Source organism: Chrysochloris asiatica, unplaced genomic scaffold (genome assembly GCF_000296735.1).
Source record: "Chrysochloris asiatica unplaced genomic scaffold, ChrAsi1.0 scaffold00036, whole genome shotgun sequence".
Classification (NCBI taxonomy): Eukaryota; Metazoa; Chordata; class Mammalia; order Afrosoricida; family Chrysochloridae; genus Chrysochloris; species Chrysochloris asiatica.
In genome coordinates, this window is record NW_006408554.1 from 19,189,075 (window position 1) to 19,197,720 (window position 8,646).

At 36.9% G+C, this 8,646-nt stretch overlaps 1 pseudogene; it reads right to left on the reverse strand.

Annotated features, from left to right (window-relative positions):
* Positions 1-1,555: 1,555 nt before the first annotated feature.
* The window catches only part of LOC102841051, a 21,810-nt pseudogene continuing 14,719 nt past the window's right edge, over positions 1,556-8,646 (reverse strand).

An 8,646-nucleotide genomic window follows, 5' to 3' on the forward strand; every position in this document is an offset into this window, starting at 1 on the left:
CATATGGACTTCTTCCAATCAGTTGGCCAGGTCTTCCAAATTTCTAGGCATAGTTGACTGAGAGCCTCCAGGGCTGCATCAGTTTGCTGAAGGATTTCAGTTTGTATTATGTCAATTCCTAGAGTCTTGTTCTTTGCCAATGGCTTCAGTGCCCCTCGGTCTTACGCTACCTTTTCAAATGGTTGGACATCGACCATTTCTTTTTGGTACAGCAATGTATTCATTCAATCTGTTTTTGTTTTTTTGTGTGTTTTTTCTTGTGAAATGAAAATAATTTTTTATTTTATTTACAAAATACTTTTATATATTTGAAAAGAGAATAATCTCTTATGTAGAATGCAAGTGATATCCAAAAAATATTTACATGTCAAGTGATTTATTCTGCATTAAATAATTGTGTATTATTTTAAAAAGGCATATTTAAATGCATGTATGTGTTATAACCCTTAAGGAAACATTCACAATTTTCAAATTCAGTGTAAATAACTACCTAGCCTCAAACCATTTAATTTATAAGGTCTCTTTTTAATAATAATGATATGAAAGCCTTTGTTCTATTCAAAGACATCTGTGCCCTTGAATGATATAGTCTCACTTTCTTTGCTAGTTGCCCCATAGCTACAGTGTGAGACTGAATGACTACCCAGTCTGTATTGCAATAGCCAGCTTCACATCACATTCGATACTGTCGTACGTTAGGAAAGCCTCTCAATTTGCCCAAACCTTTTCTGTGTCCCTCTTTAAGAAGTCAGAGCCTATCTGTCATAGTCTGTTTCGGAGAGGAAGACCATTCAGCAGCACAAGGAGAGAAGGGACAGACTACACTCTGCTGCTCATCTACAACCTAAAGGGAGAATAGTTGAGGAGGCAAAAACGTACTGTCCCTGGTAGGGGAGTGGGTTAAGCTTTTTGGTAGAGTTATACAGAGGCAGACTGGCAGGTTTGTTTGTTTGCTAGGCTCAAACTGATGGAAAGTGAGGCAAAACAGAAATATTCATGCAGAAATGCCAAAATGTAGTATGGGGGGGGAGGCGGAGGGGTTTCAGAAAGTTGTAGAAAACTTCCATTATTTTTTAATTCCACTTTTCCACGAACTTGGAATACTTCTGGACTCTAGGATGATAACTTAATTATTTTTACATTGCTACTTTTGGAATTCTGGCTTGGAGTTATAAGAGAAGCACTGGAATGCTAGGTCAGCAGTTCAAACTCACCAGTCGCTCCTCAAAAGCCCTGTATAGGGTCACAATGAGTCAGAAATGACTAGACAGCACTTAACAGCAACAACCACAACTTAAAACTTCTGTGTTTTCTAAATTTTCCTCAAAGTGCATTTAAGAGAGAGAAAAAAAAAAAAAAAAATTCAAAAAGCACTTCTTGCTCGCCAATGTTAGGAAGAGAAGCCAAAGAGGAATGCGAACACTGGTAGGGGAGATTAGGAGATGGAACATAAAAGGTGAGAACCAAGGCTTTTACATTTCCAGTCATGGAAAACAAGGGTAAGAGAAGGCTCAGGCCTCCCCTGCGATGGTTAGTTCATTTCTAGGGTCCCAGTTTAGTCCATAGGAGGATGGATGAGACTCCGTGCTGTGCTGCTCTGTCTCCAAAGCAAGCCTCCTGATGTAGCTGCTGTGGCAGGAATGTGTTTCACTACGATTTCTTCATATTGCTTTTGTGTTAATAACCTTTCTGGTATACTTTCACTTTCTTCAAATTTGGGCAACACAACTGCAATGTAGCCTTCAGTGGATGGCTTCTCTTGAAGAATAGATGACTTATGGAGAATGTTTTCATTTACTTCCATCAACCATCCTCTAACACAGCTAGATAAGGTGTATTCTCCATCTGAGCAGTAAATCTTACACAGAGGTACAAGTTCTCTTAGAAACTGTACCCCCGCTTAAATTTACCAGAGACCTTGTTCTGAAGTCTGCTACAGTTAGTATTGATCTGATAGGAAATGCTTTTCATTGTGTTTGCACTTTGAAGAACAGGATTGGATCCTGCCAAGGTGATGACACATATCTGGTTAGAGTGCTGCAGTATACAGTGGTCCTCACAGGGTTTTCCTTTCACATCAGCCTTGTACCAGCGAGTGGCATAATGATCCACTAGACACCCAGCGTTTGGGGCAGACAATTCGGTGGTGGCTAGCTCGGTAGCCACAGCAACCTCCAGCGTGTCTACCCCACCCTCCAAACAGAGCACTTCCTCCCTGAAGACCTATTCCATCTGTTTTTGATGTTTTTTGCATCATTCAATATTTTGTCCATTCAGTATTACAATTATAGGCTGGATTCTTTTTTCTTTAGTTCTGTCAGCTTTAGAAATGCTGCGTGTATGATCTTCCCTTTGGCTTTCTAACTCTAGGTCTTTGCACATTTCATTATAATATTTGACTTTGTCTTCTGGAGCTCCCCTTTGAAATTTTCTGTTCAGCTCTTTTACTTCCTCATTTCTTCTATTCACTTTAGCTTTTATACCATCAACAGGAAATTTCAGAGTGTGTTCTGACATTCATTTTGGTCTTTTCTTTCTTTACTGTATTTTAAATGACCTTTTGCTTACTCTCTGTATGATCTTGATGTCATCACACAGCTCTTCTGGTCTTCGGTCATTAGCGTCTAAGGCATCAAATATGTTCTTGAGATGGTCTCTAAATTCAGGTGGGATATATTCAAGATAACCTTTTGGTTCCTGTGGATTTGTTTTAATTTTCTTCAGCTTCAGCTTGAACATACATATGAGCATTCGATGGTCTGTTCCACATTCTCTCCTTTGTTTTGCTTTCACTAACGATATTCTACTTTTAACTAATGATATTGAACTTTTCCACCATCTCTACCCACAAATGTAGTCAATTTGATTCTTGTGTATTCCATCTGGTGCGGTCCATGGGTATAGTTGTCTTTTATGATGTTGAAATAAATTATTTGCAATGAATAAATCATTGGTTTTGTAACAGTCCATCATGCCATCTCCAGCATCATTTCTATCACCAAGGCCATATTTTCCAACTACTGATCCTTTTTATTGCTAACCTTTGCATTCTAATTAGTAATAATCAATACATCTTGATTACAAGTTTGATCAGTTTCAGACTGAAGAAGTTGGAAGAATTTTTCAATTTAATCATCACTGGCATTAGTGGTCAGTGCATAAATTTGAATAATAGTGGTATTAACTGGTCTTGCTTGTAGACAAATGGATATAATCTTATTACAGACAGCATTGTACTTCAAGATGAGTCCTCACATGTTATTTTTGATGATGAATGTGATGCCATTCCTCTTTGTCTTATCATTCCCAGTATAGTAAATCATATATTAACCAATTCAAAGTGACCAATAAAAATACATTTTAGGTCACTAATGCCTAAGATATCGATATTTATGTGTTCCATTTCATTTTGACAATTTCCAATATCCCTAGGCTTATACTTTTCTATGTTCTGATTATTAATGGATGTTTTTGGCCATTTCTTCTGATATTGGAGTTGCCTTAGTCAGAATTAGTTGAGGTTTGGCACAAAAGAAAGGAACTACTGACATCCCTGAAAAATAATCAACTCATTATTTAAATGAGAAAACTGAAGCTTAATGGGGCAAAATTGCTTTCCTCCTCAAATATCAGAGTTAGTTTTAACATCTTTCCTGGTTAGTGTATTTTCTATCCTTTCTTGAATGATTTTAATTTCTGTTTATAGTTCTATTTAATTAGTATTACTACTACAGCAAACACATGTAAGCAAAATACAAAAACAATTATCCAGTGCAGACCAGCTGATCTGATTTATGAATACCCTACTACAAGCTCTAGAGTAGAATTGCACATAGAGTCTTCACTGGGCGTAATCTTATAGATGTAGAGTTTCTGTGGTGGTGCTGGGTGTATTAAAACCACAAACCTCTCAGTAGTTCAGAGAAAATCCTTTGTTCAAGTAGGGACCTCTTAAGTAGAATAATCAGACATTAAATAAATGAATAAATAAATGAAATGATTTTTTTAACAGTTGCATAATTAGTTGTCATGAAATGACTTTTTTAAGAGTTGCATAATTAGTTGTCCATAGGCTCATGACTCTGGTCAAACACTAAATACTTGTGCCTTAATCTATTGAACAGATAAGAGAAGATGACAGGAAAAAAAAAAATGTTGTGTAAACTCTATTAAAAATAAAAATTATTTTCAGGGGAAGAAGCAAAACATTTATTTGGCAGCCATAGTGATTATGATATACAGAAAGTCGCTAAGAGTACAAGAAGACATAAACACAAACTCTTTTCAGACAGATATGGATCTTCAAAACCATCTTCTCCTACAAGTCTCATAAATTTTTAAGCAGTGAAAATAATTGTTAATCAAATGGTTAGTGTTTATTATATAGCTTCCATTAGGTAACTTTATGATGGAGAAAATCATATTCTGTGTCAAGTATTGTATTTGTCACTGATCAAAAAACAGCACCATTGGTAAAATTTTAGTATTATTTAAATTGATTACAGAAGTGAGAAGCAGGTATACTCTCTTTTCAAAAAATACTGATCATGGATGTGATTTCCTTGCCATGATTTCTTCAATTTTATTGTGTTCCCCCCAATGTCCTCTTTAGGGATATATATGATTTCTTTGTTGTGACAGAGTATCTAAGAAATTCATGGAAATAATAGGGAAAAAATATTACCTAGACTCTCCTGGGGGAGAGGGAACAAGAACCAACCTTCCAGGCAAACGTAACTAAAGCAAGTTCGAATGTCCTGAGGTATGAATGAGTTAAGCATCTTTGAGGAATAAAAATCAAGCTCCTGGGATTGCTTCACAGTAAGATTTGGAGATCACGGTGGGAGGAACGTTTAAGAGGTCAGAACCTGGTGTTACGTCATCGCTAGGATTTGGATTTAAGGCCAAAGAAAAGTCATTTGAGGTATTCAAGCAGGCAAATGCATGATCCAATTAACATTAACAATTAGCATATAATTTTAACCTATGGATCAATTTTGTTTAGGTAAATATCTTCTCTTTCCAATTAGACTCATGGATGGGAAGTGTTTCTGAATCACCTGAAACTTCCACATTGTCCCATTCATAATAGGTGAAGAATAAATGTTTACTAAATTAAAGACAGATTGAATGAAGAAATGAATACTGGAAAAGAATTATAAATACTAGTTCAAAACACACACTAAAATAATATTTGCCACATCTAAAGTCTGAGTGAACAGGAAATGGTTCCTAAAGTAGTAGGTCTGTGCAATTTGTTGTTAGATGTAATTAGCCCCTGAATACTTTTCTTATTCAAAAGTTTGTTTATTTTGCAGTTGTACTGACATTTTTTTTACTTAAATATTATCTGGCCTATTAGTGTTCATTCATGTGACCAGGATAATTAGGTTGAGTTACATCAATTTGGAGAGGTCAAATTCTAGTAATTATACGTTGTGTTGTTAGGTGCCATAGAGTTGGTTCAGACTTATAATAGCCCTATCTATGTACAACAGAACGAAGCCTTGCTCAGCCCTGTGCTTGAGTTCATTATTGTCAATGTATCTGTTGGTTTTCTTCTCTTTTTTTGCTGACCCTCTACTTTACCAAGCAAGATGTTCTTCTGAAGGGACTGTCCCTGCTGATGACATATCCAAAGAATATGAGACAAAATCTCACAATACATCACTTCTAAGGAGCATTCTGCTCCCATGAAGATTTAAAACCTCGGAAGGAGTCCTGGTATGGCACTATGGATTAATGCGCAGTCAGTGGTGCAATCTCACCACAAGGTCAGTGGTGCAAGCTCACCAGCCTCTCCTTGGAAACCCTATACAAGGTTGCTATTGGTCGGAACCGACTCGATGGCACTTAACAACAACAACAACCCAATACAGGGTCACTATGAGTTGAAACTGACTCGATGGCAGTTAACAAGGAGCATTCTGGCTGTACTTCTCCTGACACAGCTTGGTTTGTTCAGTTGGTGGTCCATAGTATATTTAATATTTGTCATTCAACACTAATCCAAAGGCATCAATTCTTCTTTGGTTTTCCTTATTCATTGTCTAGCTTTTGCATTCCTATGAGATGTTTGAAAATACCACGGCTTGGGTCAGGTACACCTTAGTCTTCAAAGTGACATCTTTGCTTATTAACATTTTAAAACAGATTTTTTTTTGCAGTGCATGTGTCTAAAGCAATATGTCCTTTTATTTCCTGAGCGCTGCTTCCACAGGATTTGATTGTGGACCCAAGTAAAATTAAATCCTTGACAAACTGAATCTTTTTTATGTTTATCTTAATGTTGCTTATTGGCTCAATGTGAGGATTTTTGTTATTTGTATGTTGAGTTGTAGTTCACATGGAACACTGTAATCTTTGATCTTCAACAGTAAGTACTTTAAGTCCTCTTTGATTTCAGTAAGCAAGGTTATATTATCTGTGTATCGTTGAATCTTGCTGATGCGGTGTTCTTTTTCATATTTTTCAACTTCTCAGATTATTTGCTTGGCATACAGTATGACTAAGTATGGTGAAAAGATAAAACCCTGAAGCATACCTTTTCTGATTTTAAAACATGTGGTGGTGGTGGTTGTGTGCTGTGAAGTCAGTTCTGACTCATAGCGACCCCGCATAGGGTTTCAGAGGCTATAAATCTTTACAGGAGCAGAAAGTCTCATCTTTCTCCCATGGAACTGCTGGTAGTTTTGAACCACTGATCTTGAGGTTAGCATCCTGACTCATAACCACTACGCTACCAGAGCTCCTTTTTAAAACATGTAGTATCCCATTATTCTGTTTGAACCACTGTCTCTAGATCTTTATACAGATTTTACATGAGCACAGTTAAATGTCCTGGAATTTGCATTCCTCACAATTTTATCCATACTCTGTTATAATTTAGAAAGTCTAATGTCATTGCACAGCCAATAAAACACTGGTAAACTTCTTGCTGGTAGCCTCTGATTTCAGGCAAGGTCCATCTGGTGATATCTCTTCTTCCATGTCCTCTTCTGAATCTGGCTTGAAGTTCTGGTAGTTCCCTCTTGATGTACGGCTGCAGTCATTTTTTCTTTATCTTCAGAAAAACTTTATTTGCATGTGATATTAATTTGTTGTTGCTGTTAAGTGTCATTGAGTCCATTCAGACTCATAGCCACCCAGTAGAGGGTTTCTGAAGAGCAGCTGATGGGTTTAAACCACTGACTTTGTAGTTCAAACTGACTTTGTGGCTCAAACTGACCTTGAGGTCCAATGCTTTATCCAACAGGGCCACACCAGGACCCCATTAGAGATACACAAATCAAAACAACAATAAGCTATCATCTCACTCCAGCACTAATAGCAAAGTTAAAAAACAAAACAAGACAAAACAAAATCACAGGAAACAACAAATGCTAGCATGGGTGTTGAGAGATTAGGATTCTCCAAATTACTGGTGGAATTGTACAGTGGTGCAACCACTATGGAAAACAGTATGGAATTTCCTCAAAAAGTGGGAAATAGAAATACTGTATAATCCAGAAATCTCTCTACTTTTTATTTACCCACAAAAAATAAGAACCATGACATGAGTAGATAGATGCACACTCATCACAGCACTAGTCACAATAGCAAAAAGATGGAGACAGCCTAAATAATCATCAGTGGAAGAATGGATCAACTTTGGCACATACATGCAATGCAATACTATGCAATATTGAAGAATAATGAAGAATCTATGAAATAACTCATAAGATGGATGAACGTGGAAGACATTAAAATTTCTTTTGTTGCTGTTAAGTGCCTTTAAGTCAATTCTGAATCATAGCAACCAGGTGTAGGGTTTCCAAAGAGCTACTGGTGGAGTTGAATTGCTAACTCATCTATGCCAAGAAATTTGGAAGATAGCTACATTGCCAACCAATTGGAAGAGATCCATATTTGTGTCCACCCATTCCAAAGAGAGGTGACCCGATGGAACGCAGAAATCATCAAATAATGTCATTAATATTACATGCAAGTAAAATTTTGCTGAAGGTAGTTCAGACATTGTTGCAGTGCAACTGAACATTGACAGGGAATTGCCAGAAATTCAAGCCAGATTCAGAAGAGGACATGGAAGTAGAGATACCACTGCTGATGTCAGATGGATCTTGTCTGGAAACAGAGAACACCAGAAAGATGTTTACTTGTGATTTATTGACTATGTAAAGGCATTCGACTATGTGGATCATAAGAAACTATGAACACCATTGGGAGGAATAGGTATTCCAGAACACTTAACTGAGTACATTAGGAACCTGTACATAGACCAGGAGGCAATCTTCAGAAAAGAATAAGGGATACTGAACACTTTAAAACTAGGAAAGTGTTCTCCAGGGTTGTATCTTTTCACCATTCTTATGTACGTATGCTGAGCAAATAATCCAAGAGCCAAGAAGAGCAAGGCATCAGAATTTAATTAAAATTCATTGGTAAGTTGTGATATACAGATGATACAATCTTGCTTGCTGAAAGCGAGGAGGACTTGACATACTTACTGATGAAGATCAAAGACCATAGCCACCAATATGGATTGCACCTCAACCTAAAGAAAACAAAAATCTACAAAACTGGACCAATAACATCATGATAAATGGAGAAAAGACTGAAGTTGTCAAGGATTTCATTTTGCTTGGA